This window comes from Vulpes lagopus, chromosome 9 (assembly GCF_018345385.1).
Source record: "Vulpes lagopus strain Blue_001 chromosome 9, ASM1834538v1, whole genome shotgun sequence".
Lineage (NCBI taxonomy): Eukaryota > Metazoa > Chordata > Mammalia > Carnivora > Canidae > Vulpes > Vulpes lagopus.
In genome coordinates this window covers 11,171,464-11,192,726 of record NC_054832.1, presented here as the reverse complement: position 1 = coordinate 11,192,726, position 21,263 = coordinate 11,171,464, and the positions used below count along the sequence as shown (strand labels likewise).

Below are 21,263 nucleotides of genomic sequence, written 5' to 3'. Positions count from 1 at the left end.
TCTTAATGGAAACAGACTCACAGGGGCAGAAAGAAAACTAGGTAATTAGATGCAGGGAAGAAAAGCCGATTTATCTTGGACTTTTAATTACAAGCTAGTATCTCTTAAACTATTCCCAAGTTAATAGGCTTCCCCCATTCATTGCCTCAATCGATGGAAGCTTTGGTGAATTTGAGCACAAAGGGCACATGGGGCTCTTAGCTGTTACTGTTCCCACAGGTCCTGAGCCTTCTTTTCATCTGCTGCTGTGGATGCAAGAAGGACGAGTCTCACATACTAAGGTTAACCGGTGACCTATAGGCCTTTTTATTAGCCACCTGATCGACGATTCCATCCACACTGGGAAGGAGACACACCAAGTATAGGGAACAGCCTTCCCTTTGGGGGACAGGTAAAAGACACACTGCCTTATTACCATACAAATCAACACACAACTGCCAAAGAAATGATACAGACATATGGCCTGGAGATTTTAAGGGAAAGAAGAATTCCTTTGGCTTTGGGGAATTACAGGGGAAGGGGCAAGAATTTGCCAAGGAAGGCCTGGTGCCCTGAACTTTATCAACTCACAGGGGCCCTAACCCTGTTCGCAGGCTTAATCTTGAACTCTTCACCTGTTCCCATCTTGCATTTGATCATACAGGGCTCTTCATGCCTCCAGCTTCCCCAACCGCTTTCCTGGGCTCTTCATCATGTCTGTGCATTTGAACTCTGAGTGAACTAGGTTGGATGCCCTGCTGTGAGAGTGCTCAGGACCCTGTGCTTCTTGTTTATAGCACATACATAATTGTAATTGCACAGTGATTTGTGTACTTCCTTAAACATCAGCAGCCCCACAGGGGCAGAGCCCATGCTGTTCTGTCACCACTATACCCCCAGTGCTAGCACGAGTTGGGCATAGTGCCTGGCACAAGGTAATGCACTCAAACAGGTGTGCAGCTGGTCAAAGAGATGGCAATGGTCCAGCCTGAGTTAACCCAGTCCTAGGGCCATAACCCTACTTCAAACTCCCAACATGGACACTGCCCTAAAACCAAGGAATGAGAAGAGCTATGTGAGGAGGCGAGACATAAACCCACCTCACCAAAGTAGCCAAAATGATTAATTGTGTAACCAACTATCTGAAATACAGGCCTTTAGACAGAACGATGCGGATGTCAAACACGAGCTTACAGTGTGAAAAAGTTTTGAGGCTGCAGAAGAAAAGACATTGCATAAGATTTAAAAAACCAAAAAGCAAACAAAAAAACACCATCACTTTTCTGAGAAAGAATCAATATGGTCCAAGAAGCACCTTAGCTGGTTTAGCAGTTAACTCTGAAATTCTGGTGCCAATTTCATGTTAGAACAAAAGTTTTTGGTTTTTTAAAAATATTTTATTTATTTATTCATGAGAGACACATAGAGAAAGTCAGAGACCTAGGCAGAGGGAGAAGCAGACTCCCCGCAGGGAGCCCGATGCAGAACTTGATCCCTGGACCCCAGGATCACGCCCTGAGCCCAAGGAAGATGCTCAACTGCTGAGCCACCCAGGCGTCTCAGAACACAGGTTTGTTTGTTTTTTTTAAGACTTTTTTTTTAAGATTTTTAAAAAATTTATTCATGAGACACACACACACACACACACACACACACACACACACAGGGAGAGACTCAGAGGGAGAAGTGTCAGGTTCCACGCAGGGAGCCTGACATGGGACTCGATTCCGGGTCTCCAGGATCAGGCCCTGGGCTGAAGCGGCACTAAACCGCTGAGCCACCCGGGCTGCCCAGAACACAGATTTAATGAGAAAGCATCCCTCCTTCCATTTTAATGCACAGACCAAGGTGGGGGGGAGAATGCTACCTTGCTCTGGTCTATCTAAACCCACAGCCTTAGAGAAAATGTCTGCACTATCCATTATAGTATTTACTTAGCATTTTTATTTAATGGGACACGTGCATTAACGGGTACCTGATGAGTCACCTAATTTTAGGCATGGCAGGGACCTTGGAATTCACCTTCAATCCAACATTTTACACTGAAGAGAAAAAGGCCTAAGAGGGGCTTAAAAAAAGAAGGGTCTCCCAGGAACACAATCCCCAAGGCCTGGACACTGAGTGAGACTCAGATAACTGTTGAGTTCATTTGCAACAGTTGGATCCACAGGTTGAGGCATCAACAGAGTCCTATAAAAAAAATAATAAATCTCTACTATTAAGCAGTATACAATATCGAGTGCTGTATCTGGTGTGATCTTTCAGGTTAAATCAAGTCAATTAAAGCATTACGCTTATTTGGCCCTTCTTTACACACAAATTTCTTCCAAAGTGGGGGGAAAATGTTAGGAGATGTGTACCAAATGATTAAAAAAAAAAAAACAAGTTTTATGGGACTTTTCAATCACCCATTAGAGTGGGTTTGATGTCTTTCTTGGTACTAATACTAAACTGATTAAAGAGTTCCTACAAATACCACTTCCTGCTGTTGTGCCTTTGCCTGTGCTATGAACCCCCTTCCCAGCACTATCATACCTCCTGGCCAAACTCATACCTACCCACCAAGACTTTAGCCAAACGTTCCTTTGGATGCTGGGTAAGCATTTCACTACCACTTAGTTTCTGTTATTACCTATACCAACACATGGCCTTGCTGATGCCCAACAGTCTTTCTAGGATGTCAAGAAGACTAGCAACGATATGACATTTGTATAGCACCACGTATCCCATTGAGAAAAGCACTACAAAAACACAAGGTAATGTTTTATTAATTTATTTAATTTTTATTTAACCTGATTCCTTGAAACACTGAGTGATTTTGATGGATGAATCAACCAACCCAAGATAAATAGCTTGGTTTACTACACTCATTTCTCTTTCCAAGCCACAAGCCAAAATAAACTCTCTCTCAATTTATAACTTTGCAAAATGTGCTTTTGCATATCGATTCCTGAATCCACTGTGGTTATTAAAAGGATGGTTGCATCCATCAGGATGGGCCAGGTTATGCTGTGGTAACAAACAACCCTTGAGTCTCAGCCCCAGTGAGGCCCACAGTGGTTATTCTGGGGTCGACAAGGTCAACCCAACAACTTCATCTTTCTGGACTATCACCTGACCATCTGGATTAAGCAGCTCTGTAGCTGACATCAGTTTAAAAGATTAAAAAAAAAAAAAAGATATGACACCCCCCTCCCCTTTTTTCCCTATCCAACCACCTACAAAGCTGTCTGGCAGGACTGCAGTGTGGATTAGATGTGACAGTGTTTGTTATACACCCAGGATACTGTCTGGCAGATAAGCAGCAGTCAGGAAATGATAACGATGGCTAGTATCACTGGCATTATCACTATCCCTATTCCTCTTCAAATAAAAACAGCAATGTTGAGGATCCCTGGGTGGCTCAGCCGTTTAATGCCCGCCTTCGGCCCCGGGACACCCGGGGCATGGTCCTAGAGACCCAGGATCAAGTTCCGCATTGGGCTCCCTGCATGGAGCCTGCTGCTCCCTCTACCTCTGTCTCTGCCTCTCTCTGTGTGTGTGTCTCTCATAAATAAATAAAATCTTTAAAACAAAACAAACAAACCAACCCAGCAATGTTATTATAATTCTCATAGACCAGTGGTTCTTGAACTTGTCTGCAAACTAGAATCACCCAGAGAGCTTCAAATCTATTAGTGCTTGTGTCCTACCCCCAGAATTGGTGAATTAATTCATCTAGACTACGTCCAGGGCTTTGGAATTTTAGAAGATCCCCAGGCGATTCTAAGGCACAGCGAAGTTTGAGAACCACTTGTCATACAGGTAACAGATTCATATCTATACTTCTATATATTTGCATGTGCATGCATTCAAAGAGGTGCATGCACAAGCTGGCCAGGTTCCATGAATCTGGCCACCTCTCTGACAGTGGTGATCACATCGGTCAGGATGAGTTAGGTTACACTGTAGTAACAAAAAATCCTACATACTAGTCCTAATGACAACCATGGTAGTCACTGTCTAGAGTCAACAAGATGAGCCCAGTAATCCCTCTGGACACCTGAGCCCATGCATCTACCATCAGGTCTTTTCTGTTTCCTCTTTTTTATCTCACCCTTTTGCCAAAGTCCAGTTTAACAAGTTTGCCAGGCCCAGAGTAAAGCAGAACCAAAAAAATATATATATACTGGTATGGATAGACTGGGAGGAGAGCTTTCCAGAGGAGGCCCAATGAAGACTTTAATCATGGAAACTATAGGATGCCTGGGTGGCTCAGGGGTTGAGCATCTGCCTTCGGCCCAGGGCGTGATCCTGAAGTCCTGGGATCGAGTCCCACATCAGGATCCCTGCATAGAGCCTGTTTCTCCCTCTGCCTGTGTCTCTGCCTCTCTGTCTCTCTCATGAATAAATAAATAAATAAATAAGTAAGTAAATAAATAAATAAATAAAATCTTTTTAAAAAGGGAGGAATTAAAAAAAAAATAATGGAAACTATGCTTTGGTCGGCTCTCTATCCCCAGGACCCAAAACATGGCAGACAACTTAGTAGAAATTTATATAGGTAAATTCATTATTATCAGTAATAATCTGAAAAAAAAAATTAAAAAAAGGAAAGCAGACACAAGAACTCCAAAAGCACAGCATCTAACTTGAAAGTCTTGTGCGTCAGCGTGTCACCAACCACCGTTTTGATTTCCCCATTTTTATTAATTTCTCCCAGGACAAAACTATGTCCAGCTGAGTGGAAGTGAGGTCAGGCTATCTACAAACCAACCAGTGCTCTTTCAACAGGCAGGAAAGCCCAAGACATGCACTGTAGGTGCAGGAGGCAGTGAGAACACGGACATTTCACCACCAGCACACCATCTTCTGCTCTGTTGGATGTTATATCTCTGCAAGAGTCTGGAAAGAACCAGAAAATCGGGCTCGTACACCCCTGTTTTGGCAGTTTAATTTAGGAATCACACTGGCTTTACATAAACTCCTCCCCCAAAATATATCCTGTATTTTGAACACATGAGTTAACTTGAGCCCAGGGGAAAGCAGCATTGTATCGGATTACATAATAGTTACTCTATTACTTTAAAACCAAATGGAAGCCTCAGGCAGCAAAGTGAAAAGGAGAGAGAAATCATTTTTGTAAAATTATCTGAATGCACCCATCTCTTCTGATGCATTGTGAGTTGACAATGGTTCTGCCTTTCTCAGAAGCTCATTCAATTATAGGTTGCTTATCTGGACCTGAGAGAAGAGTTTTCCTCCCATCTAGAGTTGGTTAAAGAAAAAAAAAAAAGCACACAGAATTCCGCTAATAAAAGCCTGAAATGAAAAGCAGTAACTACTCCCAAGGCCCTGCTTATTGTAGAGGAGTCATTAGATGAACCTTTGTAGGGTCTCTGTTAACGATCTATTTTCTCTACAACCATGACAAAAAGGAGAGGAAGGAATACAGGATGCACAATTTCAAAACACCTTGATCTCTTCGGCGTGCGGCTGCTGGCAAGTGACTTAACCTCTCTGAACTTGTTTTCTCATCTGTGAAATGGAAATACCTACTTGACAAGGACATTATAAGAACTGACTAAGGAAACATGGAAAGTGTCTAGGGTTCAAATGTTGTAAATGCCCTTCCTCTGATCACTGCCAAAGTCTCAGGAAGCTCACTAGAATGTGAGCTTTTTGAGAGAAAGACATTTTTTTTAAGAGAAGGGACCTCACTCATCTTCCTATGCCCATATCCTACACACTGCCCCCCTTACAGACTGTAGTTGCCTCTTCAACATCTATTCTATTCTTCCCACCAAGCCGGATCCTTGACAGTTCCAGGGATGAGGAGTCCTGATTGGTCTAAACCAATGTGTCATCCCATTTCCTCTACCTCTATGATGGAGTGAGAAGGAGGCATCCTGAGATGATCCCATCAGAGGGAAGCCCAGGAATTTTGTTCAATGGCCCTGGGGAACGATGGTAGCTCTTCCTCCCCTGGATGTGATCCGACAAGCATGTGGTCTGAGAGGAACCAGCAGCCAGGTCACCACATTGGACAGCTCTCCTCTGTGCTTCCTGGAACACACCTATCCCTCCTGATGTCTGCTGGTGTTGAACAATGCAGAAGCCCTGCCAGCAGTCCTCTCACTACTATGAAGAGAGTCAACCTGAGAACAAAGCCAACAGACTCAAGTGCAGAGCCCAGAGGGTCACAGAGAAATGAAGCCAGAGCCCTGATCAGAATGTGCCTGAAACCTATCCCACCTCTTTGCTTTTTGGTTATGCGAATCATTCCTATCAATGATCCAGTTGTCCCTTACAACTCAAAGCATCCTGATTGATACATCCTCGTGCATGGCTCAATAAATCATCAAGCAAGGGAGCATGCAGAAATATCATCACCCCGCCAATGACTTAACTCAGACTCCCTGGGAGTAGGAGCCCTCATTGGTCTTGGTCAGCTGGTATCCCAGGCTTAACAATTTCTGAGGGCCCTTAACATAGGCCCTCAATAAATACTTTTTTAATAGGTGAATGGAATGAAACTACCAAATAACCCAGAATTTCAGAGACTTTTAAAGTCCTACTCCTCAGATGTATCTGGATCAGAGGAACACGAAGGGGGAGCTCATAGGACTGGGAGCCATCAGATAGGCTTGAGCTCAAATCACAGATCCACTTGAGCCTCAGCATCCTCCCCTGCAAAAAGAGGATACCTATCTTCCCATGCAAGGAGAGCCATGCAAAAATACCTACGGCTGCATTCAAGAAATAAATTATTTTCTTAAAAAATAAAATAAAATGAAATAAAATAAAATAAATTATTTTCTTCCTTCTGTTTGGCTAACCCTGCTTCATACCGTGAGTTCTAGTCTGGGGTTAAGAAAACAGGATCATCGTATGTACATAATATAGGCCAAACCCCAGATTACCCAGAGGGCCAGACATGGGAGGGTAAGGACAGGTAATGCATATCCTGAGCATCCCATCTCTCAACATACACCCATTCCCTTTAGGAGAGGTACCTTGGGCAGAGAGCATATATTAACTAGGCCTCTGGCTATGGTACTTTCTCTTTGCTTTGCTGGTTGCTTCCTAAGAGGCTGGGGACTAGAGCAATTGGTAGTCCCAGCACATCCCCCAGAGGCTGCTGATCTAACCATCTGCAGGTGAGGTGGAGCTCAGCTAGACACTTAGCTCCAGGAGGGCAGGACATTCACCTTGCCTCATTCACCGGTACACCTCCAGCTCCCAGTGAAATATTTCCTGAGTACATGAATGAAGGAGTGAGTGGATGAACAAGGAGTGATGAAATCAGGATTCTCAGAATAGAACCATAGTAAAATCCTGTTAGTGCACACACTGCTGGTTATGTAGCAGGCAAACCGAAGCCCAGAAATGAGAGAGGACTTCTGAGGCTGGCACATGGGGGCTGCATTCTGGCCCAAGGATTCTCGGGCCTTGGTATGAGCCACAGGTTCTTTCTCTGACAAGCACCAATATCAAGATTAAATAATTTTTTTTTTTAACGCAGCTGCAAAACAGGGAGAAAAGGATGACAGTGTATATAGCAAGATATTAATAACAATTAGCCTTCAAGGGTAAGATTATGGGAGGGCACTTATTTTTCCCTTTTGTGTGCATTTTTAGATTTTCTTTAATAAGCATATGTGGACTTCCCAATAAAAATAAAATGAAGACAAAAGCGGGGTGATACCAATACAAGTGTCTAGCCCAGCACCTAAGACATAGAATGAGGACCCAGCAAAGGTTCTATTTCTAGGAATGCCCTTGAGACATTTGGAAACGGCTTTCCCATGTCTCCTATCTCGTTAAATATTTCAGCTAATTTAATGTCAGCCTCACAGGACTTGATTTCAAGGCTCTCTTTTAACCTTCCTCTCTGCAAAGGCTCCCATCTGTTAAAGCCTCACTCCGGGTATTGTATAACCAGCTCACAGAAGCAGCAGCACGCTCCTGTTTGCTCATTCACCCGTTAATTCATTCATTGAGTGAACACTGGTTAAAAACCTACCCTATTGCACATCCTTGCTTTCACTTACCCACTCCCACCCTCAGGCACAAACAGTTCCCAGATTTTCCTGGGGGAACATCCACCTCCCCTCTCCTGGTGCTCGGGCAGGTGCAGACCCCAGTTTCTTCAAGGCTGGATCCGGGATGGCCAATCGGAGCATCGTGTTTGCCCAGGACAGGGATTGGTCCGGGAAGATAAGACCAATCAGAAACACAGAGACTCAGTTCTGGGACTTTCCCCTAAACTGTTGGAAAAGTGGCCTTTTCCTTCTGCTCGAAGCGCTGATGCCCATCTTGCCACCATAGCCCAAAAAGAAATGGTAGGTGATGCTGAGGGATGGAGAAAACTGTGTAAAGCCTTTGCCACACGGTTGAAGCCACGCCTGAATTTCCATCCCTGGACTTTCCAGTGGCATGCATCCCCTTTCTGCAGAAGCCAGTTCAAGTTTGGAGGTCAGAAGAATCCCGGCTCCTGAACTCTGAAGGGCTGTGACATATGCTGCACGCTGGCTCATGCAGAGGAAGTGAGATGATCCAGGCCACCTTGCCTGGCATTCAGTCTGAATTCAGCTACAAACAACTGCAGTTGTTTAAAACCAGGAAGATACCTGCTTTAATTAAATATTCCATGGAACAAGAGGAGCCTAGATGAGGGGGGAGCCAGGAAAAGCCTCCCACAAGGAACAGCACTGAAACCTCCTCTGCATCTGCACTCAGGCAGGGGAGATAGAATTACCACTTGGGGAGTCCGGAGGACACTGCTGATACACATCCACTCCCAGTAAACTAAAACCACTACATGACACATCACACCAGTGGCAGTGATACTTAAAGTACTTAAGGGCACTCTCTGAGCCCACAACACAGCCTCCTGAGAGACAGCAAAGTGCCGATGTCAAATAGCCCTTGCTGGCAAGAATTTAATCTGCTACAATGTCACACCCTTAAATAATACTCAGGTCAGTTTTTGTGATTTCCATGCTATAAACTTTTTGCTCCAGTCCTCTTGGCCATTTGGATTACTGTTGATCAAATCACAACATCGTAACAATAGCCCTCTGGAGATGAATAACCTGTTTACTGCATTTGTTACCAAATGATAAGAGAGAAGAGAGCAAGCATCTGGTTCCATAAAATGCTTGGTGATGGGTTAGAAATGTGGCTGGCTGCAGGAAACAAGAGTAAAAGCACCTCTGGGAACATCTATTTCGCTAAGAAAAGCCCCGAAGGGGGCCTTTTTAAATGAGCAAAGCTAGAGTCCTTTAGCCCTCCGATGATGCGTGCACAAGAGTTGGGAAGATTAATAATGACTCAGAAAAGGACACCGCAGGACAAATTCTCCCAGCCTTTGCTGTCTCTAAACACATCAGCGATTCATTTGGTCCACAAACACAACTCCAACTTTCCAGAGCAAAGAGTCCTAAAGATGGAAAAATTAATACTGAAAGAACACTTCCTTGTGGTCTCAAGAGAAGTGCCAGGGTCTAGTGTTAAGACGGAGAAAGGCTTGAGAGCCCTTCCAGATAACCTGATTTCTGAGAAGCAGCTGGGTCACCTCTGCTCTCAAACACTTGAAAGGCTGCTGTGACTCTCACCTCCTCTGCTGCATGCCACATGACTTTGCACCAAGACTTCTCCTCCCCTCTCCTGCAAATGAGACCTCCGTGGATCACACATTCACTGGGCAGCTGCTAGGGTCTGGGCAGAGCCTTCCAACAGAGAGACCCACAGTGTACAGGCGCGAGAGGACTGAGCTGGAAACTTCAGGGGTGTGCCTGGCATTCAGCATATGCTCATTAAACCCAAGATCAGCAACACATCGGGGTCTGCCAATCTCTAAAAATGAGAGGGGCTTTCATGTCAAAAGCTCCCAAAGTGACATTTTTGTTAACTAGTTTGTTTTTAATGGAAAAGACACTATATGCTTATGCTTTAAAATTCAAAAAAATATGAAAGATCTACCACAAGACATCTTCCAGCCACTCTAGACCCCAATCCCTTAAGCTTTTCCAAGGGGTAAACAGTGTTCCCCACAACCACTTTCTTTCTTGGTGTCTGCCAGCAATAATCTACGCATAATCAAGCACATGATGTTTGTTGGTGGGTGTAGAGAGACACACTTTTATCTTGTGCTTCTTCCCCACACATGGGAACACACCACATACACTTTTCTGCATATTGTCTTTTTTTTAACTTAAGAATGTATCCTGGAAAAAAAAAAAAAGAATGTATCCTGGAGATTACCCCTTCTTAGTATACATGAGCTATTATTTTATTTTTTATTTTTATTTTTTAAAAGATTTTATTTATTTATTCATGAGAGACACACACAGAGAGAGAGAGAGAGAGAGAGAGAGGCAGAGACACAGGCAGAGGGAGAAGCAGGTTCCATGCAGGGAACCCAATGTGGGACCCCGGGATCACGACCCGAGCCAAAGGCCTAACTGCTGAGGCACCCAGGAGTCCCATGAGCTACTATTTTAAACAGTGGCCCAGAATTCCACTGTAAGAATATACCACAATTGAGTCAATCAATCCCCTACCAACATACATTTCAGCTGCTTCCAGGGTCTTGTCTTACAAACAATGCTGAAATGAATATACATTATATATATATCTTCACATACACCATGTGTGACTTAAAGAAAGATAAGATTTATAAGATAAAATTTTTGAAGTCGAATTCAGGGCCATGCATTTAGAAATGGCAGATAGTACCAAACTGCCCTTCAAAGATGCTGTACTCAGGTGCCTGGGTGGCTCGGTCGGTCAAATGTCTGACTCTTGATTTTAGCTCTGGTCATGACCTCAGAGTTATGGGATTGAGCCCAGCATGGGGGCTCCACACTCAGCAAGAGTCTGTTTGGGGATTCTCTCCCTCTCCCTCTGTCCCTTCCCCTGCTTGCACACTCTCTCTTTCTAAAATAAATAAATCTTAAAAAAAAAAAACACAAAGATGCTATACTCATTTTCACTGTCCCCCATAGTGGGATACGTATGCTAATTTCCCCACCCACATTCACAAAATGTTTTGCTTTTTTAAATACAAGAGAAGAAAGGCGGCCAGAGCTCCACTCTTGTCCCATTGTTTCTCCCTGCCCCTGTGACATCACACATGACATTACTACTTCCTAAAAGTTTCACCCCAGGGTGCACAACCCAGAAATCACAGTTTAAGAGCAGAATGAGCATCAGAGCCACCGGTGTGCTGAAGCCGGCTCAGGCCAGCTCAAGAGAGCTGAGTGGGCGCATCTCTTCCCAATTCTGGGTTCAGGGACATCAGGTTGGTAGCTTGAAACTGGTCATAGGAAGTATTTATACTATAGAAATCAGCAAATGCTACAAAGCAAGGCTTCTTTTTTCCCCCAGAGAAACTTTTTCAAACATATCAGCACATCAGTGCATGCAACAGTGGAAACTGAGCCTCTGCCATCCTTCTTTGAATATTTCCACCTTCATTAGAGCCACAAATTCTGGTGACTTGGTCACAAATTCTTGGAACCTAAGGACTGGAGAAGATCTGAAGGGACTTCAAATCATTGTGATATCTTTTTCCCCCTTTATTATGTCTTTGAATACTGCCTCTCCCCACTGTTTCAACATAAGCAATCTCTTCTCATTCTCTTTCTATACCTCATTGCTATTCTTGTGTGTTCCCATCTCTTTATTATTTAGTGGTTATTTTTGAGGATAATCTACATCATAATAATTACATACACAGACTCCAGACTACACTAGGCAGCCTGGGGTCAAATCCCAGTCCATCCTTACTAGCTGTGTGACCTCGGGCAAGTGGCACAAACTACCATGCCCTAGCTTCCCCATCCATAAAATACATGTGATATTGATCGTGTCTTCCACATAACTTCGTTCTGAGGATTAAACGAGTTCATGTATGTATACAGACTAGCATCTGGCACATACTAAGGATGTAACAAATGTCAACTATTCCCACTGTCTTCCAGTTCACTAATTATTTCTTTGGCTGCATCTAACGTGTCTGTTAACCCTTTTGTGGGATTTGAATTTCGACAACTATTTTTCATTTGAATTTGGTCGCCTTACAAATCAACCTATTCTTTTTCATCTTTCTTTACGTCTTTTTTTAACATCATCTTTAGTCATTAATTATCTTAAATATGCTAATTTATAGCCTCTTTTAGATGGTTCTATTACTTCCACCTTAAAGCAGTCCATTTCCTAGACAGCTCGTATTGTTTCATTGTGAACTTATCCTGAGAAGTAGTTCTTTATGTGGGAGGCCTGCTAGGTCTGGGTTGTTGAATATCCTTATGGGGTGATTCTGTGTTTGTGCTAGGAATTTCCATGGCACTCTGCCAGTTTTTATGTGCATTTCTCAGCTGGAGGGGTCTCGTAATCTTACACACAATAAAAATGTAGATTCCACAACTACATATGGTTTTTAATTTCTTGCTGGTGACTTTTTCTACTCAAGGCAAGCTTCCTCTCTATTTCACCAGACAGTGAAAGTTTCCTAGCCCCTCTGCACAAAGAACTGCGATGTTTAACATTCCCAATGTTCAATTCCACCTTGAGCCCAAGTCTCATTTGGGCCCCACTGTAGCATTAAAATTGGAACACCCAGACCCTATGGCCATAGCTTCAGACCATGTAACCACCACTTGGCATAATTTTCTCTCTTTATTTCTGACACTAGTGGAATCCCTTTTCTGATGAGCTCCCCTCGGCGCAAATCTTCTGTTTCAGCCCACTCTGTGTTCATATCAGGAAAGACATACAGATCGGCATAGTCCGCCACGTTGGCAGAGTGTTGGACGTCTCCAAGTCTAATGTAACAACCTACCCATGCTTGAGTTCCATCCACATTACAACAGTTGAGCAGTTTACTCAAGGGTTAACTTCCAAAGTCAGCACAGTTATGAAAACTGAAAGGAGTCAAAATTCTCCTTGAAAAATCCCATAAGATCTCACAGCAGAGACCGAAAAACCACCTCCAACAAAGGCAGTGTCCCTTCAGCACTGGATTTGGTTTCTTAGGTTGAGCACTAGAAGAAATAGCTGGCTTGCATTTCCAAGCTGTGTTGTAGGATAATTAAAATCTATAAATGTAAGAAACACACTTGATGGCACAAGATGCTCAGACTCTAAAAAGCCATAGGAACAAAGAGTGACAGAAGGAACAGCAGATCTGTCTCTCATTCACACTCACTCCAAGAGAGACGCCTGTTGGGTGGAATGACAGGATCACCCACGCTATTTAAAGTGTTATTTTTATCTGTGCTTTGTTTTTGTTGAGTAAGTATATTTGGATCTGGATAAGCCTGAAGCAGGAATCTATATGATGGATGTGGGACTTCTGTAGGTCAGAATAGTGGTTAGCCCTGGGGCAGAACTAACTGTGTAGGGGATTAACAAAATGTCCTGGAGAGATGGGAATACTGAATGCCCTGTATAGGTGGGGACAAGGTGGGGTGGCATATTAAGAATTCATCAAGGGGCACGTGGCTGGCTCAGTTAGTAGAGCATGTGACGCTTCATCTTGGATTTGTAAGTTTGTTGGGCGTAGAGATTACTTAAACATAAAATCTTTAAAAAAAAAAGAATTGTGCATTTTACAGTATGTAAGTTAAAACTCCATTAACATAAAAGTTACACGCGTGCATGAGAGATTGATGTACAGAGTCCTGCCATCTGATCTCCATTCCACGGCTAAAGTTCTCCAGAGGCTAGCAGGTGAAAGGCCAGTTAGGAGATAAGGATGACAAGGAAACAGAAGAAGCAGAAAAACAAAGTGCCTGGAGGGGGTAGAGGGCACCGAGAGCCTCACCAGGTTGGTTTTCCATAAGGGCCTCCCAGCATTTAAGAGCACTGGCCCTCCAGCCAGGCTGCTTGGATGTGAACACTGGCTGTACCTCCGCCATCCACTGTGAGTGTCCCTGCCAAATTCCTATGTTGAAACCTAACCTCCAATGGGATGGTGTGAGGAGGTGGGGCTTTCAGGAGTGATTAGGTCCTGAGAATGGACTCAGGAATGGGATTTGCATCCCTGATGAAAGATGCCAAAGAGAGCTCCCTCACCCTTTCTGCCATGAGGTTATAGAGAAAAAGTGGCCATCTGTGAGACCAGGAAGCGGGCCTCACCAGACACCCAATCTGCTGGCACCTCAATCTTGGACTTGTCAGCCTCCAGAACTGTGAGAATGAAGTTTCTGTTGTTTAACGCCCCCTCAGTCTGTGGTATTGTGTGATAGCCCAAACGGCTGGAGACAACCCCTCGCATTTGGAATGAACTTGGTTCTCTCTTCTTTGAACCTCATCTTTCTCTTGCAAGTTAAACAAGATAATTCAGACAAAGCTCTTGGCACAGGGTCTCCCCCTCCGTAGTACTCAATAACTATCAACTATTATTACTGCTACTGATCACAGGAGGCTGAGTGTCTCCTTCCCTCCAAAGTTCTCATTTAAATTAATAGTTTGACCTGATAACCTGGTAGGTTCTCTAAATATTCATGGAGTGAATGAAAGAAAGCACATGGATTCTAGTTTCAACAGGAGCAGAAAGTTCTTATTTCTACTGAACTGAAATCCATGTCCTGGCCTGATATTACCATCCACTTCAGTTTTTTCTTCACAGTGAAGTGGTGAAGAACACAGGCTCTGAAGCCGACAGCCATGGTCAAATCCACTGTGACTTACCAACTCGGTAACTTTGAACGATTAAGTCAAACTCCAGGCCTCAGTTTCTTCTCCTGTAAAACAGAGGTACAGGAAAGGGTTAAGCAAATAATGACAGACCGGAGCACACAGTAAGCGCCCAGGAAATGCTAGCCACTCTTAGTCTTCTCATACCAGAGAATCAGTCTGGACATAACTACTCCAAATTCCATGTTTTTGGACCATTAAAGTTTACAGAGCATGTTCCACAACCATTTTTCTCACTTAATGTTCAAAGTAGTTTTATGTATTTCAAATAAAGAAATGGGAGATTTAAAAAAAAAAAAAAGGAGATTCAGAGAAGTTCAGTAACTTGCTGATGGTTGCACAGCAGAGTAAAGAGCAGAGACCTAAATCTAAATCCTATGACTGAAGGACAATGTGGCTGGACTTTGTGGTCTTGGGGACTGAGGGTGGGGCTGCGATGTCCTTTCAAATTCAGAATTCTAAGAGAAAGGACGCTGGAACTCTGAGTTACAACAGGCTATCCTGGTGCCAGCAAAATGCTCAGCCCATCTGAGTCTGATCTGGTCTGAATCATTCTATCCTTGAATCACTTCCTGTTTTAGGTTTCTTCTTGGCTGGGAAAGGAAAATAAACATGTATAGCACACGGTCTTGTCACCCTTGACATCTCTTACAGCAGCAAAAACTTATGAATCAAAGGGGATTTTCATAAGACCCTAGTTAAACGACATCCCATGGAGCAGTCACCAGCATTGGCGTGAGGATGGGAGCAAGGTCTGCAGCGTCCAGGCATCCTTATTATTGCACAGGAGAGAAACAGAATGCCTTTTCCTGGCCTGTACTTTCATTAAGTCTTTAGCTACCTTAGTGTTTTATCTGTGCTCTTCATTGGGCACTGAAAGCCACTCCACTGGCCCCCACTTTATTCACAAAAGATTTGGGGCCCGAGCCTGATTGTGGCAGGAGAACACTGGGCTGATCCCGTCAACCGCCGGTGACACTCCTGTCGTCTCTCCTTTGCTTCTGGGCACAGGTTTGTGTTGGTTTTTTTTTTAAGATTTTATTTATTTATTCATGAGAGACACAAAGAGAGAGGCAGAGACACAGGCAGAGGGAGAAGCAGGCTCCCTGTGGGGAATTTGATGCAGGACTCGATCCCAGAACGCCAGGACCACGACCTGAGCTGAAGGCAGATACCCAACCACTGAGCCACCCAGGTGCCCCTAAAATTCCCTTTTAAACCATGATTATGGGACTGCTTGGTGCCAAAAAAAAAAAGAGGGGAGCTAATTTAAGAACCATGGAAACAGTTACTCTGCCCTTGAACGTGTGCAACACGCCCCATGCCCTGCAGGGGAGTGTGTGCACACCACACCCACACAAACATGTACACACACACATCATGACTACAGTTCTCCAGACTCCTCTCTCTAGGTCTTCCCATTACATGAAGGATCTTTCTTTCTTTCTTTCTTTCTTTCTTTTATTTATTTGTTTGTTTGTTTATTTATTTATTTATTTATTTATTTATTTATTTATTTATTTATTTTTGACCAGATTTACAAAATAGAGAATGGAACCAAATTGTTCTATTGGGAAAAAAGAACCTAGCAATCAGAAAGGGGCTCTAACTCTCACAAGACCCTTTTTTTGTTTTAAGAACACGAAGCATAAGCTAGCCATTGTATCACCTGGAGACAAACCCATGAGACCGCATGCAGCTCACCTAGAAGGAAAGTGGTAAGAGTGACTTGTTTTCACTTCCATGGTGGAGGCAGAGAACCTGGACTGTGCTCTAGAAGCCAGATCTCATCGTGTCTCCTCTTTAGAGAAACACCATGAGCTCCAGCCCCTTCTCAGGCTCTCAAAGCCGTGTTACTTTGGGAAAGGTACTGAACCTCTCTGAGCTCCTGTAGCCTCTGCTGGAAAGTGAGAAGACGGCTTCTTTCAAGAACTATATACTGAGCACCCATGATGTGCCAAGCATTTTGGCCATGGAGGTAATTTCAGGAATTAAGCCATCCCAGCCAGCCAGGACCTTCCATGGACTAGTGGGCCAATTACAGGCACACAAGCAATTGCAACGGAATCTGGAACAGCGGACAACGGTGGTGAGCACAGTGTTGGGCAATCACAGAAACAGGCATTTACTTAGCTCAGCAGGGGATGGCCAGCAATGGGTATAAGAAAGGCTTCCCTGAGGAGGTGATATCTAAGCTGAAAATGAAAAGACAAGCTAGAATTTGCCCCAGTCCAGGCAGGAGGGGATCCAAACAGAATGGACAGCACATGCAAAGGACCCCAGTTAATCTGCTGGTTCACATGGTCAAGCACAAGCAGTAGGAAGACAGGTGTGGGGCTCGCCAGGGTAACTTGCCTGGACCAGGTGACCTCCTGAGGTCCCTCTAGCCCTAAGGGCTGGTTCTGAGGACTTCTGAGAGCCCAGGTCCTTATCCTGCCCCGACAGCCCTTATATCAGCATGCAGAAACCCCTGGATCCAGGCCAGGGCACCAGGGAAGTCCCAACCATCCCACGTGGGCCCGCCTCCTTCCTCTTTCTTTTCCCCTCAGGAGTGGCTGGGCAGAGTGACTCAAAGAGGGAGCTGTCTTCTCTTTGTCATTTGTTTATAAAAAGAACCACCCAGAGCTCACAGGGGCAGTGTGTCTTCCCACTGACCCCCTCTTCCCACCCAGCCCCTGGCCTCGCTGAAGAAATGCTGGAATTACCTGTGTGCCTGCCTGCCTCCTCCAGGACATGTTAAGCTCTCTGAGGGCTAACACTGAGTTTGGTCATCCTGTTGTTCCTAGCACCTGATGCATAATAGGTCCTTGAAAAGATCCTCTCTGCAAATAAACACACATCCAGATGCCCCCACCAACCACCACCACCCCCAGCAGCTCTGAGGCCAGGGTGGGAGACCCACAGACCCAGAGTGGCCACCTCGATGCTTCTCCCCCATTGCTCTACAGACAACTCTGCGGTTCAGTGAAGCTTCTCCTGGACAGTGACGATCCCCTCGTTACACCAGAGAAGAACCCCAGGCCCCAAAAAGTGATTGACTTGCCCCAGTTCTCTTAGCAAATGCACCATAACGCTTTTAAAAGGACACAACATTCTTAAGTGGAAGGCTCCACCAGAAAACTTGTTTTCAAGGAAAATGCTTCACGTTGACAGAACTAATGGAAGCTTTTGTTGTTTCTCTCCACCAATTACACCACAGGACTCCTGGGGGTTGGTTTCTCGCAGAACTGAAAATTCCCATTGAAGCAAATCTCTCCATGAAGATGACCATGAATTTTTTTTTTTTTTTTAGGGACTGGATATGTTTTTGATTATGGATCATTTTTTAGGTTAACTCTCTATTATGTGATCTCAGGCTATAACAATTTTTAAAGAAAAGCTGGGCTCCCCAAACCACTTAATTCCTTCCGATTTTTTTTAATGTTTTGATGTTAAACAACTTCACTATGACATCAAAGACAATGTTTAAAGAAGTCATTCCAACCCATAATCCCTTCCACCAGAAATATTCCTCATAATTCTCTGTGTCCTCTGAAACTTTTTATTTACAGATCTGTACTCGTACTGTACATACATATGTATGTATTTCATTAAAAGGAATTACCTCTAGTGTAGAAGTTCCCTAAATAGTCCTTTTTTTTCCTTCAAAACAAAACAAAACAAAAAACAAAAAAACAAAAAACAGGGGCGCCTGGATGGCTCGGTTGGTTAAGCATCTGCCTTTGGCTCAGATCATCATCTCCGGGTCCTAGGATCAAGCCCCACGTTGGACTCCCTGCTCCTCCCTCTCCCCGCTGCTCGTGCTTTCTCTTGCTCTTTCTCTCTCTTTCAAATAAATAACACCTTAGAAAGAAACAACAACAACAACAACAACAAAAACAAGTCACTGGCATGATAAACACCACAAAGCACAACCCAGGGACAGATTAAGGCACTTGGACATTCTGGGTCTGAGACATTCAGGGCAACATCTTCTGGCCTGCTTCCTTCAGCAATTATCCTGATACCTCCCACATCCCAGTTCACAGGGAAGACACAAAGGAAAACAGGTGTTTCACCTATTTCACTTGGCGTAGCACACGACTCTCAAAGTTTGCAATGATTGCTGATTGCTGAAGTCAATATTTCTCTACCAGTGGAAAAAAAAATCTCCAATAGTCTGACACAGAGGTTCTCATCACTCCAGCCGATTTAACCAGAGTTCGTGGCAGAGGGAGGAACCTTTTTTTTTTTTTTAAATCCTGCTGCTGGGTCCCAACCCTGTATAATCAAACAGTCTCTAAGGATGACACTCTGGCACCACCGCAGTTTTCTGGCTCCCCAGGTGACTTAATGTATGAGCAGGACCAGCTAGAAAAATTCATTAGTCAAAAGAAGCCCATGGGAAATCTTATCTGGAAGTGAAGAACTCCTCGTAATTAAATAAAATAGCAGATGTAAAAGTACCTAACAGTGCCTGTGACCCAGAGGATGCTTAATAAATGTTAATTAAGCACCAAAAAATAACTGAAATAATTACTCTTTCTCCTCAGTGAATTCACCTTATAACTTGATTGGCTTGTTTATCACTTGCTGTTTTTTCTTAGCCATGATTCATTCTATCCCTGGTAATAAAATCATAAACTTATACCCATAATCCTGTTCAATTACAAGAGCTCTGTAATATTTCCAACAACCGTTAATCACTTATTTAATAAAACTTTCCCTCGAAACAGTGGCTAATATGAACCAAATGCTTGACGAATGTTAGCTATTTAGCATAATTACTATTATTCAGAATTCATGATAATTCTAAAGCAAGCCAAAATGCCTTTTATGGTATTCAGGGAACTTAACAGTAATGAGAAAGAATATTCGGATGATATTTTACAAAAACTTATGAAAACAGACTTTTGAGCAAATCAATGCTTTCTGTGATTTTGTGAAAAAATAAATAAATAAATGTGATCATTGCACAGGTAGCTAGCTGGCTAATCCGCCCAGAAAAAGCTAACACTCAGCAGTTTCCATAGTTACTTGGAAATGCTAACACTGCAATTAGTTACAAATGGTCTCTCAATCCAACTTGCCTGACACTGGCTCCTGAGTGAGGAAGAGGATTCACAAAGTCACATTACCCCTCAGTCCTGAGAACCCCCAAATCTGTTTTTAAAAAGAAATGAAATTGCTCAATCCAAACAAGGAGTGTTTATCAGGAAAACTTCCAAAGCTCCAGCTTGCCTGGGCTCTGGGATGCCAGTCCTCATCTTGTGCTCGTTGTGCAGGGCACGGGAGACCTCGGCAGCTATGCTGGAGGATTTGCTGTGCCCCGTCCAGGATTCACACTGGTCAGCATCCCCTCCTGTCGCCTGCACCTGAGCTCACCGCACGCTCCCTCTGCCTCCCACCTCCAAACGTCTATGTCAAGTTTTCAACCAGCTGGACTGAAAACACATATCCAAAAAGAATCATGATGTGCATTTCTTTATATGTGTATGTCACTAACAAGTCCTATGGTCTGAATGTGGGTGTCCCCCCCTCAATTCACACACTGGAATCCTAACGTCCCATGTGACAGTATAAGGAGGTGGGGCCTTAGGGCATCTGGGTGGCTCAGTAGGTTAAACATCTGCCTTCATCTCAGATCATGATCCTGATGTACTGGGATCAAGTCCCCAGCATCCTGCTTCCTGCTCAGTGGGGAGCCTGCTTCTCCCTCTTCTCCCTCTCCATCTGCTGCTCCCCCTGCTTGTGCTCTCTGTATCTCAAATAAATAAGCAAAATATTTAAAAAAAAAAAAAAAAGAAGAAGAAGAAGAAGAAGAAGGCAGGGCTCTTGGGAAGTGCTTAGGTCATGAAGGGGGATGGGGCTCATTGCCTTATAAGAGAGGCCCCAGAGACCCCCCCCTCACCCCTCCTACTGTGTGAGGATACAGGGAGAAGCCCAGGACCCAGAGGAGGGCCCTCACCTGATTATGGCGGTACCCTGATCTCAGGCTTCTGGCCTCCATGCAGTGAGGAATAAACCAGTTATTTATAAGCCACTTGGTCTGTGGCATTTTGTTACAGCAGCCCTAAGACAAGGTCAAAAGTGATCATACAAGGGCCTTTGGCTCTGATGGCTTGGCTTCTCAGGATAAGAATACAGCCCTGACGGTCACAGGCCAGCAAGCTTCAGAGGGGCAAGAGAGATGGAGAGGGTGACAGAGATCCTGGAAGACCTCACACTCGGGGGAGCGAGCACGCTTGGCTCCTGCAACACTGCCTGACAAGGGCTCTGACAGTGGAAGCCACGGGGTGACCATGAGACACAAGGACGGGGTCACAGAGGCAGTCCCGGACACCTGGCCTGAATGAGAATCAGAAACAAGGAGGTAACGGTTGGGGACACCAGTGTCAAGAGAAGTACTGCAGGTCACGTCAATCATTCCCTCAAGTGTACCACCTGAACTTGATGCCTCGTCCTACACCACCTCTATGACCACCCAACGTTTGGCTCTTTCACTGAAATCATAAGCACCTTGAGGGTGATGGGCATCTTGTGTAGTAAAAGTATTCACTTTAGTTTCTTTTTTAAAAAAAGAACGTATTTATTTATTCATGAGAGACATAGGCAGA

The 21,263-nt window shown here is 44.1% G+C and overlaps 1 protein-coding gene across 11 annotated transcripts in view; it reads right to left on the bottom strand.

Moving 5' to 3' along the window:
• The window catches only part of CYRIB (CYFIP related Rac1 interactor B), a 146,479-nt gene that overhangs the window by 87,641 nt on the left and 37,575 nt on the right, over nt 1–21,263 (bottom strand). For all 11 annotated transcript variants that reach the window (XM_041768407.1, XM_041768423.1, XM_041768422.1 and 8 more), the window contains exon 2: nt 14,662–14,714. The gene's annotated coding sequence lies outside the window, so the exon portion shown is untranslated. The remainder of the gene's footprint in view (nt 1–14,661; nt 14,715–21,263) is intronic.